The following is a 21,298-nucleotide window of genomic DNA, read 5'->3' as shown; positions in this document are numbered from 1 at the left end:
TCAATACATTGTTGTTCAGATTAAGGGAAGTGCCAGAAGCTTTAAAGAGGCTCTTGGCAGATTCCAGAAAAAAAGAAACAAGTGACACTGGCTGCACATCACAACAGCAATTGCCTGTGTATCAATAAGATGGTTAATGCATGTAACAAGTGGATGAGGACATGAAAAGCATAAATCTCAGAAACCAGGACAAAATCAATTTTTTAAAATCCTGCATCCATGGTCCTGAGCTGATACACAGCAAGATGATAATGCAGCACAGTGGTTTCTGTTGGCCTCTGCCTGTTTCCAGCCACAGCAGCCCTGGCTGCTGATTATTCAGCAGACATTAACCAGTGGAATGTTTCCATTATTTTTTTCTCAAAAAAGAGAGCTGGGACAAAATGCTTTCATCTTTTTATTTTCTTTTTTGTCAAAGTCTAAGACAACTCTGGAGCCTCTCAGATCATGACATTTATGTGACATGCAGTGCTGGTGTCAGAAGGTGCTTCTTGCTGTGCTGGTGGCCACTTACCTCCAACAGGCTTAGCTGTAACCCTCTGAAAAATACCATTTTGTCCTTTCACAGTGGAGCTTGTCATAACCTTATTTCCAAACACATGGGTCGCACTCCACACATCTTACAGCTCCATGAGATATTTGCATTAGGGAGGCAGCTTGCTTTCCCGCCTATCCCGTTCCATCAAAACACACTTTTAGCACCAGGCAGGAAGCCAAGGTCAAGTCTCCTTTTCTTTTTTTTTTTCTTTTTCTTTTCTTTTCTTTTCTTTTTTTTTTTCTTTTTTTTTTTTTTTTTTTTTTTTGTTCCTCCTGCCTACTCTGAATGTAGAATACAGACTTCAGCTCCATTATTGTATCTTTTCCCACAAGACCATTGCCTCATTCAGACCTCAGCAGGGAACATGTTTTCCTCTCTGCCAGCTGGGCATGGTTGGAGAACCCTATGCCTGTAGGAGCTCCAAGGGGGAGGACACGGAGGTGAAGCTTTGCAGATTCCTGTGCACAGAGGATAGAGGAGTTTGGTTAGCTCCAAATCTGGTAGGGCATTTCCAGGGAGCCTCTCCCACTGCCTCCCTTGTCAGGCCAGTAATGAAGAATGTCAATGACGATGGGATTCCTCTCGTGTGTTTTTAAGTGCTTAAAAGTTAGGTGTCTAAACCTAATTAGTTGGACAAGCTTCCTGCATAGTCAATGGAGACAAATAGGCACCGCAAGTGTATGATTCATTTCACATATCTTGAAGTTTATCTTGAGAAGGGCTGACTCACCTGACAGCCAAGCACCCGCTTCTCTTCTGTGATTGTAAAAGCAGATCGGTAACTTGCTGAGGATTTGACAGCTACATTTTGGGTGTCCCAAGCTGGGCAAGGTGAGTACTACTCCCAGCTGTGGCTGTGGCTGTGGAAAGCATCATCACTTGGCTGCTCTGTCTTGCCCCCCTCCCACCCTGTTTCGCACAGAAGGTCCATTTCCAACCCTGACCAAGCAGAATTTTAGTCTGCCCAAATCACATTATCAGCCCTTATCACATTATCAGACCAAGTTAAATATTTATAAAGCACCTGGGGGCAGGGTCCACATCTTTCTTAAGTTTGTATATTCCCTCGAGGAGTAAAGCCCCTGTGCTGGTTTGCAACCCTTTGCAGGCTGGTGCAATACAGCACCATGAGTCCATGTGCCAATCTGCAGGTCTTGACAAAATGCAGCTGGGAATGCAGAAAGACCTCATGGACATTGGGAAATAGGCAGGAGTGAATCATAAGAGTCAGGGAGAAGCAACTAATGTGTGGGAAAAAGGCAAATGTGCTACCTCTGCACAAACATACAATAAGGAAGTATGTAATAATAATTATTGTTATTGTAATATGGCCTGGGTGAGCATTTGGGAAAAAGATATCTAATAACTGACAAGCGACGTGGCTCGGTTTGTTTTGATCTGAAATTCAAACAATGGTTGTGTTTATAAGGCAATAATACGCAGGGTACTGGCACCACACCAACTATGCACTCCCCAAGTCGGGTTTATATAGGTCATGCCAAACAAATAATAGTGTTCTTCAATATAATTACTGATTCATTACAGAAAGAGAATGTAATTGAGTCTGTTTGGATTTCAGGGAGGCGTTAGATATGGTAAATTCATACATTTGAACTCAGATTGGGAAAGCTTTGTGTACTTGCCTAGTTCTGCTCATCCAGGAGTCAGAGATAAAATTCCCACTGCAGCCTGCCCCGGCAGCATGAGAGCCTTCCCTCAGACTTCAGCAGTTGCTCATGCTCCTGCTGCCCTTTGCAGACTCTTTCAGTGCCCTTTGAAGCACTTCACAGGTAAACTGGGAAACTAAACAAATGTTAGAGCAAGACCCAGATCCAAATATGCTGGACATGGCTCTTACCTCAGGCAATTGCACCTACCCCTTGATCCTGAGGGTATGTTGGCCGCTCCACTTCTGAACCTCTTGGTCCATAGCCCACTTCTGGATGTGTCTCCTGACACACATAAACTCGGTGTTACTGCAGGGGAAACCAGCAAAAGGCAGAGGATGGGATGGGCTGGCAGTGCCCACCAGTTCCCTGGAAAGACACCCCAGCTTAACTGGCACATTTGGCCACGGGAGATTTAAACTGTGTTGTTCTCATCCTGGCATGAGGGTGGGGCTGGGCAGTGGTGGGACCATGCTGCCACCCATCATAGCACGCAGGTGCTGCCAGCACTCAGCGTTAAAGGACAAGAGCTGGGCTCTGAGGGTGAGGGAGGACCAGGGCTGCTGCTCTGATGGCTTTTGACTGGCTTTGCCATATGGCATTCCCTGGGGCATGGTGGACTGGCACTTTGGCTGCTGTAATCTGCTTTCTCCAGGGAGACCTGGGCAATCCTACACCAGACTGAGGTGTTTCTTGCTGGCCCTAACCCTGTGTGGACCCTGCACAGCACACAGGGATGGATGATAGTGCCTAGCACAGCTGCCAGTACCAGTGACAGGACATTGCTCTGTGTGTCACCTGGGCTCAAGGGGTTTACCCAGGAGAACACAAGGCATTGTGGCACTGTCTTGGAGTCAGCATCCCTCATGTCCATCACAGGTCCTGCTGCTGCTCCCCACAGTACAACGGGCAGAACCTCAGTCTCCTTCCTCCCTCCTGCCCTGCTCCAGGTAGCAGCTGCCTCTTACAGAAAGGCCAGACAGGGCATAATATGAGGCTTCCAGAAAAATGACGCCCATGCCAGTCACCCTGGTGGACCAGCACCCAGTGGAAGGAGCACTGATAGAGCACTAGACCCACTAGTCAGTTGACTTCTGCGAGCTTCTGAAGAAGTTAATCAGGAACAAGTAGGGACCATAGTAATTTATGCTTTCAAAAGGTCTTTTGATAAAGGCCTTTCCAATAATGAAATAAACTTGGCAGCAATGGTATGAAAAGTCCCATCATGGATTGAAAATTGAATGAGAACTGGCAGAATGGGGGGAAAATACATTAAAAGGCCAATGTTCCAGCTGTGGAAGGAAAGTTTACTGGGTGGAAGGGGGTGGTGGGACCATGCCTAGCAGAGATGAAAGCAGCCCTCTGAATACTATTACAAAAATCAGTGAAGGGGAAGAAGGATAAAAAGGCAACAACATTTGCTGCCAACAGAGAACCATGCATTATAAATGCAAGCAAGTCTTGGCAGGACTGGGAGGGACTCCAGAAGATTCTAACTAAACTTTGGAAACCTAACCACCATGACGGAGAAAGTTCAGTGCACACAAATGCCAAAGCAAACTGTTTTAGAAGAAATTGGGCAAGCCTCTTCCTCTGAATTAGAAGTTGTGTTGTGAGGGTCAGCAGTGGACAAGGCAATAACTGTTTGAGCATCATACATAGGACACCTGCACTGTGGTCAGCGTGAAAAACACGTCACTGTATAACCTGGGTACCCACCACAGCCCATGCCCACTTGCCCACTGTGAAGCAGGACCTAAAGAAACATTGTAAGATGGATCATACTGAGTCAAGATCAAAAGTCCATCAAAGGCAGCATGGAAGAATAGAATCAGGATCAAACGCAGAGCTAAATGGGGGACTTCATCTATGAAGGGAGGTTGAGGAGTATAATATTATTTCATTTGCAACAGGGATGAGGAAGGCTACAAAACAATAGCTCCATTTAGCAACAAGTGGCTGATGCTTTCAGTTTATTTGTGCTCTGTAAGCTGAAAAGAGAGTTGTAAAGGTGCTTTTAAAATTAGTTGCAAGGCAGTTTGTGCTTTGCCACTGCCTCTCAGTACTGTTCCCGGCTGGATGCGATCTGCTGGTAAGTTTATACCCGGCCTGAACTCAGCCTTCTCTGTGTGCCAAGCCACCCCAAGCAGTGTGCCGGCTCAGGGTAGGTTGCCGACACCCACTGGATGCAATTGCCTTGTGGGCAACCTCCAGCAGCTGGTGAAGCCCTGCCTGTGCACTGAAAGCCTGCTCACATCAGTGCCTGGCTGTCACAGAGTGGGGACTACACTTCAGGGCTAAATGTGGTCCCTGGCAGGGCGTGGCTACACCAAGACTCATCCAGTGAGAAATCAAAGAGGGGGGCTGTGTGTAAATAATTTACTAGTATGACCTGGCTATCAGGCCCTTGTTTATTTTTATAAAGTTACTAAAGAACCATGTTGATTCTGAAACAAATGTGGGGGACCAGAAAAGTGACACAGAACAAAGGCATCTGTCCCCGGTGTGTGGCAAGGCAGCCAGGCTGGGAGCAGACAGATGCTTTCTGAATTTCCAACTTTTCCTTCATACAGAAACCTTTGTGGAGAAACTAGAGAGGGAGAAATGCCACATATTCTACAGGTGGCTGAACCAGAAAGGTGGGAGCATTTGCCACATGCTGTGTGAATGACCAGGGAGGGAAAATGGTTGACTGGATGATATTTGTCACTATTTCAATCAGGGTTTCTGGGTGCCCCCAGTTGCCAATGCTGTGCTGGGACCATGGATCCACAGGGAGGTAGGCCTTTGGCTGAGAAACAAAAGCAAAGCGTGGAGTTACTGTCATCAAAGAGGAGCCAATCATGCTTCTGACAAGAGCAGAGACACTGGGTCTGGTGTCTGGGCTACCGTGCAGTGCAAGTAGTGAGCACTGAGGGGATGACGTGATTTTCTGCTCCACAGCAGAGTTTTCTCAGTGTTGTAAAGCCCAGGCAGCCCTGAAGATCCACAGCAGGATGCTTCCTCCTTGCCTCCTTATCTCCTTACCAATCCTTTGCTTTTTGTAAGGAGATAAAAGGTGTTGCAGACACATGAGATATTGATTGCTGGCTACTGGGGCTGAAAAAAGAGGAAGGCTAATCCTCCTACTTTCCTACTCTTTTTTTTTTACTATAAGTCTTTGTTCCATACATCATGTGGTCATAAGAGAATCTAATTTTTCAGAAAAGCATGCTGTTCATATTAGCTAGCACAGAGAAAAACATGAAAACTCTGAAGTGTTAGTCAGAGACTAGATTCAAAAGCAAATGTACAGAATTCAACATTACTGGTTTCATTTTTTCTTAGTTATGTTCCTTAGGTGACTGACAGTATTTTGGAACCTGTCTGTCAAGCATTTGGGATTAATTCTCTTGGAAGGGCAAAGATGTGGGCCCTCTAGTGCCACTTGGGAAATGCCAAGATACCAGCCCACAGCTCTTCAGGGGGAGGTGCTACTTGGCAAGTACCAAGAGCTTAATCAGAAATATGGGAGTGCCTCAGATGGTCAAGGAAAAAACAGATCACTTTTTCTCTTTAGGTCTCCTGCATGTGGCTGGTCCAACTGGATAATAGGTCCAGCAGTAACTCATAGCAGCAGGAAACTCTGCCCATTCAATGGTTGCCTGATGTCTTGTGTGAAATGAGAGTACAGCCAGTGCTGCTTTGTTTACCTGTGGATGGACACTTGCTATCTCCAGGCTTACAGAGTGAGCACTGTTGAGCATATCAAATATTTTTTAAGAAGTCTTCTGACTCCAAAGCTCAGTGCCTTTCCGTTTGTGTACACTGAGCTGAGAAATCATGCCCACTAATTGTTACTGAAGTCGGCAGCTGGTTGGCCCACCAGTACAATGCCAGGGTGCTGAGCAAACTTCTCCCCCTCCTCCAAGTTCAGATGTGTTTGAGATGTGCAGCTCAAAGATGACCAATCTGTTACCTCTAATATTGTCAATGGATAAAAATCCTACAGGTTCAAGATGTGGTGGATGTGACCCTGTCTGTTGCAAATGGAGCTGTTCCAAAATGCAAACCAGAACTTCAAAGTGTCACTAAAATGCTGAAGACCCATTGAGGAGCGGGTGTTGGATGGTAGATGGTAAAGGCTTTTTAAGTGAAACTGTTCATAAGAGGAAGTGTGCTGATGAAGGGAAGATCCTACAGTTGCCTCCAACAGTATAGACAGAATGAAAAGCAGCAGCAGCAGCAAAAACCAGTAATGCACCAAAAGATGTATTCAGCCTAAATCAGACCAATAAATTAGCGGTACTGTGAATTAATATGCTAACTAATCCACATCTCCTGAACCCTCAGCTCCAAAGCTCATCCCAGGAGGAAGGTTGTTGCAATGCTGACGCTGTGGAGAGGTCTGGAGCTCTGTCCCATAGCTGAGTTGTGTATCTATATGACCAGTTTGCATTTGTGAAGTGCATTCATTTCGCAGAAACATAGAATGATTAAGGTTGGAAAAGGCCTCCAAGATTATTGAGTCTGACCTTTGGCCAAACACTACCATGTCAACTGAGCCATAGCATTAGGTTCTAGATTCAGTAATTTCTTGAATGCTTCCAGGGATAGTTATTCCACAACCTCCCTGAGCAGCTCATTCCAATGCTTGACAACCCTTCCAGTGAAGAAATTCTTCCTGATGTCCAACCGGAACCTCCCGTGGTGCAGCTCGAGTTCATTTCCTCTTGTCCTGTCACTTGTCACCTGGGCGAAGAGACCAACCCCCTCCTGGCTTCAGCATCCTTTCAGGTGGTTGTAGAGAGCAATATGGTCTCCCCTGAGCTTCTTTTTCTCCAGGCTAAAGACCCCCAGCTCCCTCAGCAGCTTGTCATCAGACTTACTCTCCAGACCCTCCACCAGCTCCACTGCCTCAGAGCAGAGCACAGATTTCAAGGTGTGGCCTCACCAGTGCCAAGTACAGGAGGACAATCACTGCCCTGGTCCTGCTGGCCACACAATTGCTGATACAGGCCAGGATGCCACTGGCCTCCTTGGCTGCCTGGGTACATGCTGGCTCATGTTAAGCTATCTGTTGACCAGCATTCCCAGGTCCTGCTCTGCTGAGCAGCCTTCCAGCCACTCTTCCCCATCTCCATGGCATTGTTGTGATCCAAGTGCAGGGCCCAGCACTTTGCTTTAATGAACCTCATACCACTGGCGTCAGCCAATGATCCAGCCTGTCTGGATCCCTTTGCAGATCCTCTCTTTTATACCAGAAAAAGTAAACAATAAGTGGTTCTGTGCATGTATTAGACTGAGTGTGCATACTTGTGTGTGCTTGTGCTGGCTTAAAGAATTTTGTATGTGCATAAGAACAAGTGGTAGTGAGCACGTAGCAAGACACCGAGTGGCCATCACACATCTGTGAGTGAGCACTCGAAACTGTGGCAGTGTGAGCTGTGACAGGGAGCAAGGGTGAGCAGGGCTGTGTGAGTGCTCATTCACTGTGAGAGCTCACTGAGTGGCTTTGCCAGCCGTGGGGAGTGTGGGTCTGTACTGGCAGGGCAGAGGAGCAGTACTGTGGGCACAGACACCCACACACAGGGGAAGGGAGCAGGATGGGCGCGTGGCACTGCAGTGCTGGAGGGGAGATGCAGGAAGGCTTTTTCCCAACTGTTTATACAACATGGTTTGACTCAGCAAAGAATTAACATGGTAAAGAAAAATCTAGAAGTGCTCTTGCCAGCTACAAGCAGAGTGATCAGCATACACAGGATGTGGTAAGAGCTAAAGGCGTCCCGTTATTAACTTCACTTTTATTTCAAGGGGATTCACTTCTCTGTTCTCGTTCCCATTTGAGAAGTGAAACCTAAGGTCACAGTACCATCACAAAAGAAATACTGGTCACAGCTCATTTGATTTTCTGCTTTATTATTATCTTTTAAAAGGTTACTTTGCTTTTCCTTGAATGGAATCTATTGAAATTGCTGGTAACACGTGAAGTTCTCACTCTCTGTTTCTCTCCTGAGGAGTTATCCCATTTGCCCTCATAAGAAACTGTTGACTCTGAAGGGAGTGTTTATACCTCACAGTATGGTGCAACCCAGAGCAGAGGGAAAAACGCAGGTTCCTTCTAAGCACATCCAGAGCCTGTGCACTGCTCACAAGGTGCTTTGTAAACATTTAGTCATTCTTGTACACACGCTCCCTTCCCTCCTCCATCAGGTGAAGAAATATTATTGTCACCATTTCACAGATGGAAGAAGTGAATGCAGATAGGTCTGGTGACTCACCCGTAACCGCTGAGGTTGATTTAGAGCTGAGGCGTTAAGCTCCCAGCCACCTAATTGAATCCAGCAGGTCACGTTCCCACCCAGGCCTGACAATACAGGCAGTGCCAGCTCCATCTACCTGCCACCCACTTGTCCTGTGAAGCAGCAACACTCATCTCTGCGTTTGCAGAATGAGATCAGATTGCTGTGGCTTACTCCATGCGGTGTTGTCATCAGAGTGTGATATATCATTATGATATCATGATGTTATTAGGCCTGAAACTAACGCAAGGCCACGCACAGAACAGAGGTAGGCAGTTGAAAATCAGCGACCATGTGCTCCTCCACCACATCACAGGCACACACCCTGTACCAGGGTGTTGGTTGATTCCACCACTGCACTGCAAGGATCTGCAAGCAATCTGCGTGCTGGGCAAGGTCTCCCCACCTTCTCTTTTGGGGCCTGGGTTAATTTCTGCCCATACAGTCCTGGTGCAAATGTCTGAGGGAGGAAAGATTGCTCTGTGAGGTGATGGAAGGAAAATGTTTGCCTCTCAAGTGGAAATGGCTGTCAAAGCACATGGTCAGGAGACAAAAATTATGGCCCCAGTTCTTTGTGAAGGTAGTTGTTATTAAGTGCTGAGCACTTAATGGAAACCAAGCCTTCTAAAAGTGGCTCACTACAAGCATTGGGAAACAGAACCTTCAGTGTCTCATCACAGCTGAACATCCAGGGCCACATGTTGCCACTGCTGTTTGCTTTTGCTTTGCTATTTAAAATCCTCACCTATGTTGTTACCCTCTCCCACACAGAATCAACAACAACAATAATAAAAAACCCCAGCTCCTTATCATCTTCCCTTGCTTTTCACACTGTTTACACAGGGCATGATTTCACTCATGCCCAGCTCATTGCAGACGACTCAGATTAGTCAGCTCCCCTTTCTGAGACTGGCTGGTCTGGCTGGGACTTGGGCCCCATGAGATGCTGCTGCCCCCAGCTTCATGCCCCTGGAGGGGAGGTCAGCTGTCCCTGCACAAATCGTAACTTCTGTTTTAAAATAAAACACTTGGTATTTTCATCTTTGGAATATAACCTTTGCAACCTTCATTTCCGTGAATCTGGTGTTGCTTTTTGCCTTGTCACGTGCAAAACTTGTTTGCATTGCCATGACGAAGTTTGCAGAAAGATCCATCTTGATTTCTGTGGGACTGGGACCTGTCTTTCAGGGGCTGGTAATGTACCTGTTGAGAGCAATAGCAAAATGTCCACAAATTTCAAAGTGTGAGAGATAAAGGGTCTCAAAAGCACTTCAGAGTGGGAAGGGAATGCATTTGAGTGCCAGGACTGTTTAGAAGCCTCTCTACATCTGTTTCAACCATCATGTGTGGGTTTGAGGTGCACTGGGACTTAGTAGGAAAATGAGTGAGTCTTGAGCATCTAGAAGGCAGATGGGTAGTTCATTTCTCTGGCCCTCCTTTAGGAACTAAGTGCCACTCACACTGTGCCAGAGACAGGAGTTGTAGAGAGTCAGGACAACACCTTTCTAGGCTGTTGTCTCTAGAGCTGAGGTTTCTTTTCCTGTCTGAGGCTTAAATGGGAGTTTTCCTCGGAGGGCAGAGCAACCAGTGGCAGGAGAGCTTGGACTGGCATGTGGAAGAGCCTCAAGTCAGCACCATTCATCCACAGAAACAGAAGATTCGTTGTTGTTGAACTGGCAGAAAGTTAATCTCTTAGTTAAAATATTACTGGGCTCTACTTGCTCTTATCCTTCCACAGTGCAAGGGGCAAGGGGCTCAGTAGGTCAGCTGGCTATAACCTGACAGCAACTGCAGGGACCCAGTCAAGGCCCAGAGTGTGACCTGTGCCTCCTTGGTTAGATCCTTTTCCACAGTTCATGTTGTTTTTTTATAGCCCCTGTCCACGCTTCAGTGTGTTTTGTGCTAAACAGAACAAAGGAAGAGCCCTGCAGAGAAGAAAGCCCAGGCCAAAGCTAGGTACGGTCAGCACATCAGCTGTCCTGCAGTAACAGAGTGCACAGTGTCAGCACCACTGCTGAGAAAGGAAACTTCAGTCCTTAGAACAGTGTAAAACACAGTGCCTAAATTTCAGGGGTCCCCAGTATGGAAGACAGCTGTGTCAGCTGTGAGAGACAAATAAAATGACTAGTTGAGGAGTCACAAATATAGAGTAAACACCCAGGTAATACCCCGCCTTCTTCTAAGTGGCATAAGTCAACACCCAGTGGCACAGGTAATCAGAGCCCTGAACAGCACAGGGCTTGTTTGCTGCTGGTGTAGCTCCTGTGCCTACCCCAGCCACAGACCCCTGCTCCCAGACCTAATCCACCAAGACAGCAAGTTATAGTTTTGCTGGCCAAAAAATTTCTACATGGGAACAAGGAGCAATCCTCACTATCTCTTGCAGGCTCCAGCTCAGCAACGTGTGCTACACCCATTCATCTAAATGCAGAATTAGTTCTGAAACTAATGATAAGGCTTTAAATGCCATCACACAGCTAATTTATTTCCCCGCTGTCCCAAAGTGCTTCCCAGGTGCTGAAAAGCTTAGCTGCCAAAATTCCCAAGGCTTTTGTTGTCAACCTCAGGAAGACAGCTCTGCATTGCACCATCTTTCCTATTCATGCTGGGTTTCAACCCTTAATGCACCAAGCCTCAGAGCCCCCAGCAGTGGGGGGGAGAGGGGGGCTGTTCTTCTCTTGGCTCAGCTGAGGAGAAGCAACTTCTCCCTGTTCACAGAGGAAGTGAGTGCTGGAGCACCACCATCAGCTAGTGCCTCCTGTCTTTCATGTGTGCCTTCCCTCCTCAGAGCAACGTGCTGCACCTTTATGTCAGTGGAGCTGCACAAAAGTGAGCTAGGTGTGATATCACACTCCAACACACTGCCTGTGCTGAAGGCACAAGGTCATCCCACCCTTGGGAAGGGGAGGGAGGACACGAGTGTATTTACACACACATGAGCACACCTCGGTGGCTTTGTGTAAACACGTGTACCCACAGAGTTTCCATTTGGAGACGTGCTCCATGTGGCACGTATCTGCTCAGGCAGAAAAACATCACTGCCCCAGTTCCTGCAGCAGAAACCTTTTTTGTTTTTTCTCTCTTGGGTTCTGGAGTTACTTCTGGTTTACAAAAATATCACCACAGGGCAGCCTTCCTGATAGGTGGAATAGTTTCCCCTTGAGAAAGAAGCTGGTGGAAATCCCCTCTCTTGAGACATTTTTAACTTTGCCAGAAAATTCACAGTGGGAGTGGACTGCTTTAACTAGTGAGCTGACTGGGATGAGCTAATGGGTTTTTCCATATCTGGTGTCTAGTTCCAGGGATTTCCATGAATTGCTGTCAGGACAGAAGAAGGCAACAGATTGCAACTGTGGGATCTGCTGTTTCAGCTCCACTGACACGTCATTCCCCCAGGACACCCAGTGACCTGGTTAATCTAGTTCTTTGCTTCTGACTTCTCGTAAATGATTTATCAACTGGCGTGGATCCCTGTTTGCTTAAGGAGGCGTGTGATGACCTCTGGCAGACCGGCTGCACTGGGCTACAGCCCACATTTGGCACCCAGCTGCTGGTCCAGCTCGTGACCCTTGGCACAGGGAGCAGGAGGACAGGGCTCTGGCAGAGCCCGATGGTGAGGACTCCTGCAGGGAGCTGTGGGTGGTGTTTACAGGCTTTTGTGGAGAGCCCTGGTGAGGTGACTAAGCCGTCAGCTCGTCAGGGAAGGCACTTGCAGATCTGCCTCGGCCTGTCCTGACCCCCACCGTGTGTAGGTCCTGGTTGTATTTGCTGGGTACAGACTGCAAGGTGCAAATCCTGGGAAGCATCAGCTGCTGCACCAGCACCAGCCTTCGGGACCATGTACTCTAGAGAAAAAATAACATGAGTGTCTGCCACCTTGTCCATCCTCAGTGATGACACTGGTGTCAGAACCAGTTGCAGCTCTGGAGTTCTTTGTCATGCACGTGCATAGGTCAATACCCACACACAAAACACTGCAGCTAAACAGGACATTGTACAGATCTAAACTCAAGTGCTCAAGCCAGGGAGATGAGAGATGATTCTGCAAGCTTTACATCCTGCCTTTGTAGGTGAGGCTAGAGTATGAAAAGACATCAGATACCACAAATCAGGCACCCCCCTAAATACTGCCCCCTAAATATGGGCAACTCCCTCCCTGCCTTTCCTCCAGGCCAGTTGTTGCTGCTTCCTGCTCTGATTGTTTCAAATCTGGTTATCTTGAGTTATGCCTGTTCTGGCAAATATGGTGCAGCAGAGGGGAGGTCCCGTTCTCATCAATGCTGTATGCATGCCACAGATCACAGAGATTAGCATGGGAGGAACAGCTCAGATGAACTGCTTGAGGCAGGCATTGAGAAACTTACAACAGAGCTGCGTCATGTTTAGAAAAATAAAACTGCTTAACAAAATCTTTGTTGTGGAAGATAGAGTGCCATACTGAATTTTCAGATGGCTGGAGGCTGTTTCACAGGGGCAGCACCCAGCAGAAGGGGAAGCTGGGGAAGCCTACTCCAGCACCAGCCTGGACAGCCCTGCTCCCAAGAGGCACAGTGTCACACCACCCTAGGGCCACACATCGTCAGCGAGGGCTGGCTCTGGCTGCGGTCAGGAACCTGCAGCCACATGTTGGCAAAAGCATGGGGTGTGTTTTCTTCTTACACAAGGGTGGATCTGGAGCAGCTCTCAGCTTCCTGGGACCTGAGAAGTGGGCCTTTTTTGTTTATAGCCCAGGAGGATGGAGGGTGCAGCTTCTGTTCCCTGTTTTTGGTGGCTCACCACCAGCTTCCTTGCCTTGTGCCTCAACAGGAACCTCTGTGTTCATGCATGAGAGGCTCCCAGTCTACACCTTGTAAAGCACCCCAGCATCACAGAATGACAAACAGCTGGTGGGATGTGTGAGGACTGTTCCACCTTACCAGGAGCAGTCATAGTTACCCTGTGATTCAAAACCACACCTCCAAAAACTTATTCAGTCCAGGCTGAGCCTACATTCACTATGATAATCCCAGTCATAGAGCAAAGAAACAGTACAGGGAAAGAAAGAAAGGCTAGCAAATTATCCCAAGTTATATTTCCAGCCTTTAAATGTGGTGAAGGTACTGTGGGTACAGCCTTCAATGTAAATTTCCAAGTATTGGTAGATATTTATATGGGCAATTGAGGGTTTAGTCTTAGTTTCAAGTCAAACTCACTGTTCATACCACCATACAGACTTACTCTCCAAACAGCAGAAAAGATCCCAAACCATGCAGAAATTATATCCTTACCAGCAACACAAGTACTCCAGGCTCAAACCTCTTGGCTTTGCAAACTCAAACTGGTTTGCAGAGGACAGCACAGGTGTAGAGTGATGCAAGTGCAAAACTCCCCGGAAGCACTCTTCTATCCCTAGGGCAATGAAACAAGAGCTGAGTTTTCTCATTGAACTCTTTTGTAGCAGTGGCACATTAAAAACAGTACCCAGTTGTTGGTAGAGCTGGGATTGGAACCTCCTTCCTCTCATCTCTAGTCTCCCAGACTAGGGGAAAGATTGCTTCCAGGTGCCTGGCCGTGTTTAGTCCTGGCTACATGAGAACATTTCCTGTCCATTACCTGTCTGTTCCAAAGGAGACTTATTTTGCACTTTTTGACTACAACCAAACCATTTTATTGAGCTGTTCTGGTTTTGCTGTGCTAAAATCACCCACCTGGCAGAGCAGCTCAGTGCAAGACAGAGAGGTCACACCTCTCAGCTGGGTGTTGCCATTAGAGATCTTAACAGGATGCTCAGGCCAAGGTTACAGGTACCTGCCATGTAGTCAAGGCATCCTCCGTTACCACCACTGTCCTTGAAAGACTTAGAGTTAAGAGGCAGCTGATCCCAGTGTTTTATCCAGGTCCACTGCTGATGAGGCTCACATTAAATCTACTGGCAAGATTTAACAAAACTGCTTGGAGAAAGGAACCGTTATGGATTAATAGAAGTTAAGGGAATAATAACCTGCTTTTCTTGGACCTGGTCCAGTATTCACTAAAGGGATTTCCATGAGCATTAGTAGGATTCAAATCAGACCATAAATTTCTTGCAAATTTTCTTTTGCTTTATTAAAGCAGAAGAAAACTCGAAACAACCAAACTAAAAAACTACCTTAAAAGTTGTTTCCCTTTTTCTAATATATTTATTCTCCTTTACGCTTCTTGGCACTGAGCAAAGTATATTCACTCTGACAAGCCCGTGATCCGAGAACTTCTGCTACCATGAGAAATGCATTCCTGAGCCCCCCAGCTTTGTTGGCCCTACAAAATTGCCGTAGCCCTGCTCCACTTCCAGGCCTGTCACTCATACCAGGCACCAGCACAAGAGAATTACGCACCAAGAGGACATTCTTCCTATCTCATTATCACCTGCCCAAGCTATCAATTAAAAAATGTCAGATTTCTGTACCCTGTGGATGTCATCTGCCTTGTTTGCACAGTTTGTTCTTGCAGGGTTTTGACACACGCTTCCCATGAATCGTCTGAGGAGTTGTGCTGCAGGTAACAAGGCACTTGAAGATGCTGTCATAATGTCTAATTGGATTTCTAAAGGGCATTGCTCCTGATGCCTTTTGATGTCAGTGCAGGCTGGGCAACTACACCCCACTCTCCATCTCTAGGTACTGAACACCTTTCAAGTCTGGGTAACAGTCTCACTCACCTCTTAGAATATAGTACGTAGGTCTCATGGTGTTGTGAGGAGGCAAGAAGTGATGATTATGAGTTTTCAGGAAATACAGAAATGGGATACTTCCAAGTAAGTTAACTAAGTAACTTTAATCAGAAAGACAATTTATTAACATTTTCTGCTGATAGCCAGCTCTGTAGATTCCCATGATTCTCACTGCCAACATCTCTATTTCCGTATATCACGGAAATAATTATGACCCTTCTCCTTCAGAAGACTGTGTTTTGTCTCATTTAAAATAGAGAGAGAATGAAGATACATCTGTCAACATTAGCTATGTCAACTCTCCCTTTTTGTCGCTGTGCTTCAAAAATAGAATCATTCAAACCTTAAAATGGAGTCACGGAGATTTGAAGCGGCTGTAGGCCATTAAATGCTTGTCTGTACTTTTTTATTGAAACTATTAAAGCAATTTACTGTACAGGTAGTTTTGGCAAAGTAGAGTTTAGATTCTTGTTAGGTTCACAGCCCTGTATCCCCCAAGGCCAAGTACAATGTGCTAAGGAGACTATGGCTGTCCCCCAGCAGACCTGCCAGTGCATCAGCCAGCGCACGGTAACAGCTTGTGTAAGGCCCAATGGAGCTGCTATTGCTCTGATTTCCTGAGAGAAAAAAAGCCAAAAGAGTTTGTTAGAATGCAGTCCTGCCTGCCCTTGGGTTTTGGGTAGAAAGTGTGAAGGCAGTGTTTATGGCCCGCTTTTGAAAAGGTTTCTGTCTCCCGGCATGCTGGGGAAGCAATGGGGCTGCCACCTAGAGGCCAGCGAGACCTTCCAGAACATTCCCTGGGACAGCAGTGCCCTGGCCTTCACTGCTCTCCTCACTACCTACCTATAAAGGATTCCCCATTTCTAAATAAAGTTGCCACACTGCAGAGCATTTCTCCATCCACATCTCTCATTCAAGGAGTCAATATACTGCCTTAATCAATCCAGCTTAAGAATAGCCTATACAGCTAATTGATGCATCTGCTGTGGGGTTGAAAGACAGTATGAAATATGAGACACAAAACAGAATCTTGCAGAAATACTTGAGAGACTCTCAGGAGCTCTAGGTTTCTGGGAATGGTGTTAAATGTGTGGTATATAAAGATTATTAGCAGGAAGACTCACGCATGGGACAGGGTTTGTGTTGCCTATTAGGCACATCAAGCCCTATAGCCAGAGTAAGCATGATTTTCATCTGCTCATTCCATTGCTACTCCTTACTATTGCCAGGCTTTGGAAGAGTTTGCTCTGGAAATGCCCCAGAACTGTATCTGGTTTGACTCAGAATGTGCTTTTCTCCCATCCCTACAGTGATCTCATTCCTCTCTGACAATAAGGTGGGGAACCAGATTTTCTGTGACCAGGAGCAAGCTCTGGGTGCCTAGGCCTGGACATTGTCCTTCCCAGCCTGTTCCTAAACTGGACACTGCAAGTCAAACTCATCTGAACCCCTGGCAACTGGAGTCAGTCTGTAACATGTCTTGGTGGTTACAGCCTGTTCAGAAAAGTTGTATCTGTTCCTCTACTTTGCTGCCTCACCTTCTCTCTCATCTGGCTTAGGAATGGTCTCTCCCCTATGCCTTTCCCTAGAGCAGGTGTAGGAGTAATTTAGTACTGCAAATGTTAAAGGGAAACAGGCAGAGGACTCTCATGGCAGCCTACTGCTCTCCAGAGTGCCCCATGCTAATTTGAGGTGTGTTAAACCCTGCCACCTCCACACACCTTGAGCACACGAGGAGGTTGAAGTGGAGCAGGAAGGTGAGAGTTGCAGGGCAATGATACCCTGGTCTTGCAGCTGGAGAAGTTCAACCAAAGGCCCTCACAAAGTGCTTCAGTTTTGCTTGCACGCTGCCTGCCCTCCACCCTGCACCCTCCACATTGCAAAATCCCCTGCTGATGTGACTAAGAGTCACGTTCGGCGGCCTCAGCCTCAGTTTCCACCTCTCACAGCCCTGAAATGGAGACAGGGATGTGTGATTTGCTTTCTCTTCTCCTTACCTAAGACTCTCTGACCATGGGTGATTTATGTGCAAGGGGCTGGAGGGACATTCCTGTCAATACTATTGTGTGAGTGGCTAAATAAAAACAGATCTGAACCTCGCCAGTGCTGCTTACATAAAGGAAAGAGGAAGCAGCCACTGACTCCAGCAAGCTCTAGCGAAGTTCTGCAAGAAGATGCTAAAAATAGTGCTACCGCTACGTTTCCATCCTGCCTTTGACACAGTCACAGCTTTCACATCCCATCGGCCTCACCATTTCCTTGTGGCGGGCTTGCCTCACGCCCCAGCGTCACCGACCGCCGAAGGGACAGCCTGCCTGCGGACAGCCTCAGGAGCTTTGAAGTGCAGGCAGCTCCTTCCCACCCTGCTGCAAGCAAACACTTCCCCTGCCCTCTTTACCTGTCCCTCAGAGCAGAAGTAGGGCAAGCCCCAGTGACAATCTTGCCCTAAGAGAACACTAAAAGTCCCAGAGATACTGAAGACCAGAAAAGGTTTTCTTTCCCAGAAAAGGTGGAGGGTTTTCTCAGTAAATGAATATTCCCAAACACTTCCTTTTGACTGTGGTATTTATTCTTGGAGGACTTGGAGCTGAAAATGACCTGAACCTGCTTTTTGGAGTAAAAAGGAAAACAAGTGAACCCAGAGTAGAGGATGGGCTGTGAAGAGGAGCTCTTCTGTGTGGTCTGAGACTCAGTGCCCCCATCCCTGGAGCCAGGGAGGTGCTGTTAGCCAGCCAGTGATGCTGCCTGCATGCTGGATGATGGAGGATGGAGGTGCATTGGCAATGTGCTATAGGAAGAGCAAGAGTGTTGCCAGTTCTGCTGGTGCTGTTCCTGAGAGTTGAACTGAGAATGGATGGCATCACTGTTAAGCTAAGGATAAAGCAACAAAGTCTGTGAAGCCAGATGAAATGGAGACTCTTGAAAATTACCCCTGTTGTTTGCCCAAGGTTTTCCAGATCCTGGGGAAGTAATGCCCATGAGAATTTGGGCCAACAGAAAGATCATTAACATTTCTGTTTTCCCTTCTTTTCAATCCAGCAGGTACCAGAAAGGGCAAGGCATTACATGCTGGATTCCTGAGAGACAGCTGGGATCAGGGAAATCCAAGACCAGAGCTCTGCCTTCCTCTCTGGACCATAAGATGATTAAGCATCTAACCACCTTGTTGCCATGCTGCTGGAGCAGGGGTCCAGCAAGTCTGGGAGCTGATTCACTTCTCCATGAGTTTGGAGTCGGGCTGTTCTGGCCTCAAGCTCTCAAGCAGAAGGACGGGGTCTTGAAGCTTCACAGACCCTGATGCTACTTCCAGGTATCAACAGTGAGCCAAGAAAGCCAGCTGAGTCCCCTTGAAGTAAAAAGACTGATGATGAACAAGACCTGAATTCCTTCTCCAGGGACAGTGGATGTTGTCTTGGGGTAGCCCCCCACTTTAGAAGAGGACTGGACTGTGGAGAGGCGTTGACTTGGAACGGGCCAGAGGTCTTGGGTGAACCCAGGGAAAGAGCCCCCAGCCAGCCTGCAGCACAGCCTACACGAGTAACAGCCCTGTTGTAGGCACTGGGTGGCAAAACATAGCAGAAGACCATTCTGCTCAGAAGTCACACCTAGGCAACACGGAATTTTCTCCAGACCAAGCCAGAAGTTATTTCCTGAAGCCTCTTTGTCACCAGACTCCTTTGGAGGAGTGGCAATATTCAGCATATACCTAACGCTGTCTAGAAACAGGCCATGGCAGAAGGGTGCAGCCCCAGTTCTGGGCAGCTCCTGTGGGTACACGTGAAGGGGGAGGAGGAGGATGGGGGTGGGGGTGGCAGCTTCCTCCGCAGACAGTTTTGTTTCTCAGCCTAGTGCAGAAAAGAAGCATTTGTTATCTCTCGCTACTTCTGAGCCTTTGTAACCACTCTCCTGTCAAGATTAGCCTGTGTAGGTTTCCTGGGTGCCTGCAGTTTAATACCTGGACCTTAATTCAAGCTCTCCATCTCCCTCCGCCCTGCCGGAGCTCACAAAGGCGGGCAGCCCGGACCCTTGGTGAAGCTGTCGGTCTGCGTGGCTCAGATGTTGTGGGGACTGGGGGAGCGACCCTGCAACCACCAGCGGGCTGGAGAAACGGGTCCACAGCCCTTCCGAGCATTTCTCACGGTGCCTCCCACGACAAAGAGACTTCCAAGGGCTCGAGGAAGTGCCAGGGACCCAAACTGATGGCACCTATCGTATCTGCACACACAGACGTGCCTTCCAACAAACAGGTCCTGCAGGAGATCTGCACATGGCTCACCTCCATGGTTGATTTTTGAACCGCGCCCCCCCCCCCCCCCCCGCCCCGCTGCTCCCACACCTTTTCTTTCCGCTCCGCGGCAGGTGAATGTGCTGCAAACCGCATGGGTGCCGAGGGCAGAGCTCCGTGTCCGTCTGTCTGTGTGTCGGTGTGTCGGGGGTTCCGCAGAAAGCTCCGGGCCGCAGCGCGCTGTGGAGTTTCTGGAAGCGCGGTTTCCGTGAGGCGGTGCCACAGCGCCACCTGGCGGGCCGGGCCTGCGCGGGGCGCGTTCTGTTCCCGGCCCGCCCCGCGGGAAGCAGTGATGGCGCTTCCCGCTGGCATCGCGCTGCTGACGTGCCGGGCAAGCCCCGCCGGCACCCGAACGGCACCGTCACGGTGAAGCAGCGCGGAGGCAGCCCTAGAGCCCAGCCCAAGGCAGCCCTAGAGCCCAGCCCAAGGCAGCCCTGAGGGCTGCATCACATCACAACTTCACCGTAAGCGCACACATAACCCGTTCTGAGCGCTCCTCTTCCACGCACTGCCATTGCTGTTGTTTAGGTAGCAGAGACCCTTACAGGAGGGTAGGAAAGTGCAGAACATGGGTTTGTGAGGTCTTAGCAGAGTTAAGTAAATTCACTCACACGTTTTGAGCTGTTTGTTGTGAGATTTCGGGGTCTCAAAATATACTGAGTGTCATCAATTCTCACTTCAAAACCCTGATTTTGCTTCCAGGTACCAAGGGTGAACCAAGAAAGCCAGCGGAGTCCCCTTGAAGTAAAAAGACTGACTGATGATGAACAAGACCTGAACTCCTCCAGGGCAGTGGATGTTGTTTTGGGGTATCCCTGACTTGGAAAACCCCAACCAGCTGTCACAGATGGGGCCTACATCCATAGTCTCACTCACCGAGTTTGAGGACTAATTCCTTCAGCTGTAGATGTGAATGCGAAGACTTCATCCAGTTTCCTTTCTTTTGCTGTGTATGTTTCCCTAAAGGCTCCTCCTTGCAATTGCTGTGCCAGCATATGCTGCACCACTGCTACTCTGTCCCCCAACTAACATCTGGATCAAATTTTGTCAACAGTTTAGGGTACCTCTTTTCAAGCCTCTAGACTGACAGCCTTTTCAGATTTTAATTTCAACTATACCAATGAGTGCTCAGTTCCCTTATGAGAGTATCCTGGAGCATCCTACCTCTATGAACCACAAATATCCATGGGACTCTGATCGAGGAGAAATCAGAGAGCTGGCTGTTGGGTAAAACCAGCATGTCTGTAGGACCCTGCTGAGCCTGATTTCAGAGTCTCCAGTGATGCATCACACCTACACACAGACATATGGAGAGAAATTTTAAGTCTAAACTGAAACATCTGCTCTGGATCTGGATCCTTCCAGATCCACACAGCACAAGAGGTTTCTAGAGTGGAAAAGGAGAGAACTGGGAAACACCACATTCATCCCTGGTTCATCACAGGAAAATGCCATTACACTACACAAAAATATAATTCATTACCAGTGAAACTAACAGTTTTATTTTATATCCTTTGTTAGTCTTGAAAAACAAGTTTTGCCATACATTATTCCCTCCCTCATGGTCTTAGGCCCAGCAAATCAACAGTAGTGAATATCCTTTGAACATCCTAAGACTACCCAGACAGAGCTGCCATTAGCTGGTATTTCACTACAGCATATAACTGGCCTTGTTCCTAAGGCCAGCCTGTTAACCCTGGCACTTTTCTCTTGGTGCTGACTCTAAGGCCTGAATAGCTCCCTGACGTTTCTGCTGTATCCCCTCCTTTAGGCTGGCATGGTGGGGCCTTCTGCCAGGTATAACTGTTGGCTAATACGTTATTGTCCTAGTAAATCACC

The 21,298-nt window shown here is 47.8% G+C and overlaps 1 long non-coding RNA gene across 2 annotated transcripts; it reads right to left on the bottom strand.

Annotated features, from left to right (window-relative positions):
- Nucleotides 1–760: 760 nt before the first annotated feature.
- Nucleotides 761–19,683, bottom strand: LOC140684288 (uncharacterized). 2 transcript variants are annotated; one of them, XR_012056343.1, is made up of 4 exons: nt 19,511–19,683; nt 18,337–18,520; nt 1,269–13,874; nt 761–996 (listed from the first exon to the last, which is right to left on the bottom strand). It is a non-coding gene; the product is annotated as an uncharacterized lncRNA (long non-coding RNA). The 2 variants fall into 2 exon arrangements; XR_012056342.1 differs by having other exon boundaries at nt 761–1,392; nt 2,416–13,874.
- Between the last annotated feature and the right edge of the window lie 1,615 nt (nt 19,684–21,298).

This window comes from Taeniopygia guttata, chromosome 5 (assembly GCF_048771995.1).
Source record: "Taeniopygia guttata chromosome 5, bTaeGut7.mat, whole genome shotgun sequence".
Classification (NCBI taxonomy): Eukaryota; Metazoa; Chordata; class Aves; order Passeriformes; family Estrildidae; genus Taeniopygia; species Taeniopygia guttata.
This window is presented reverse-complemented; position numbering and strand designations above follow the sequence as displayed.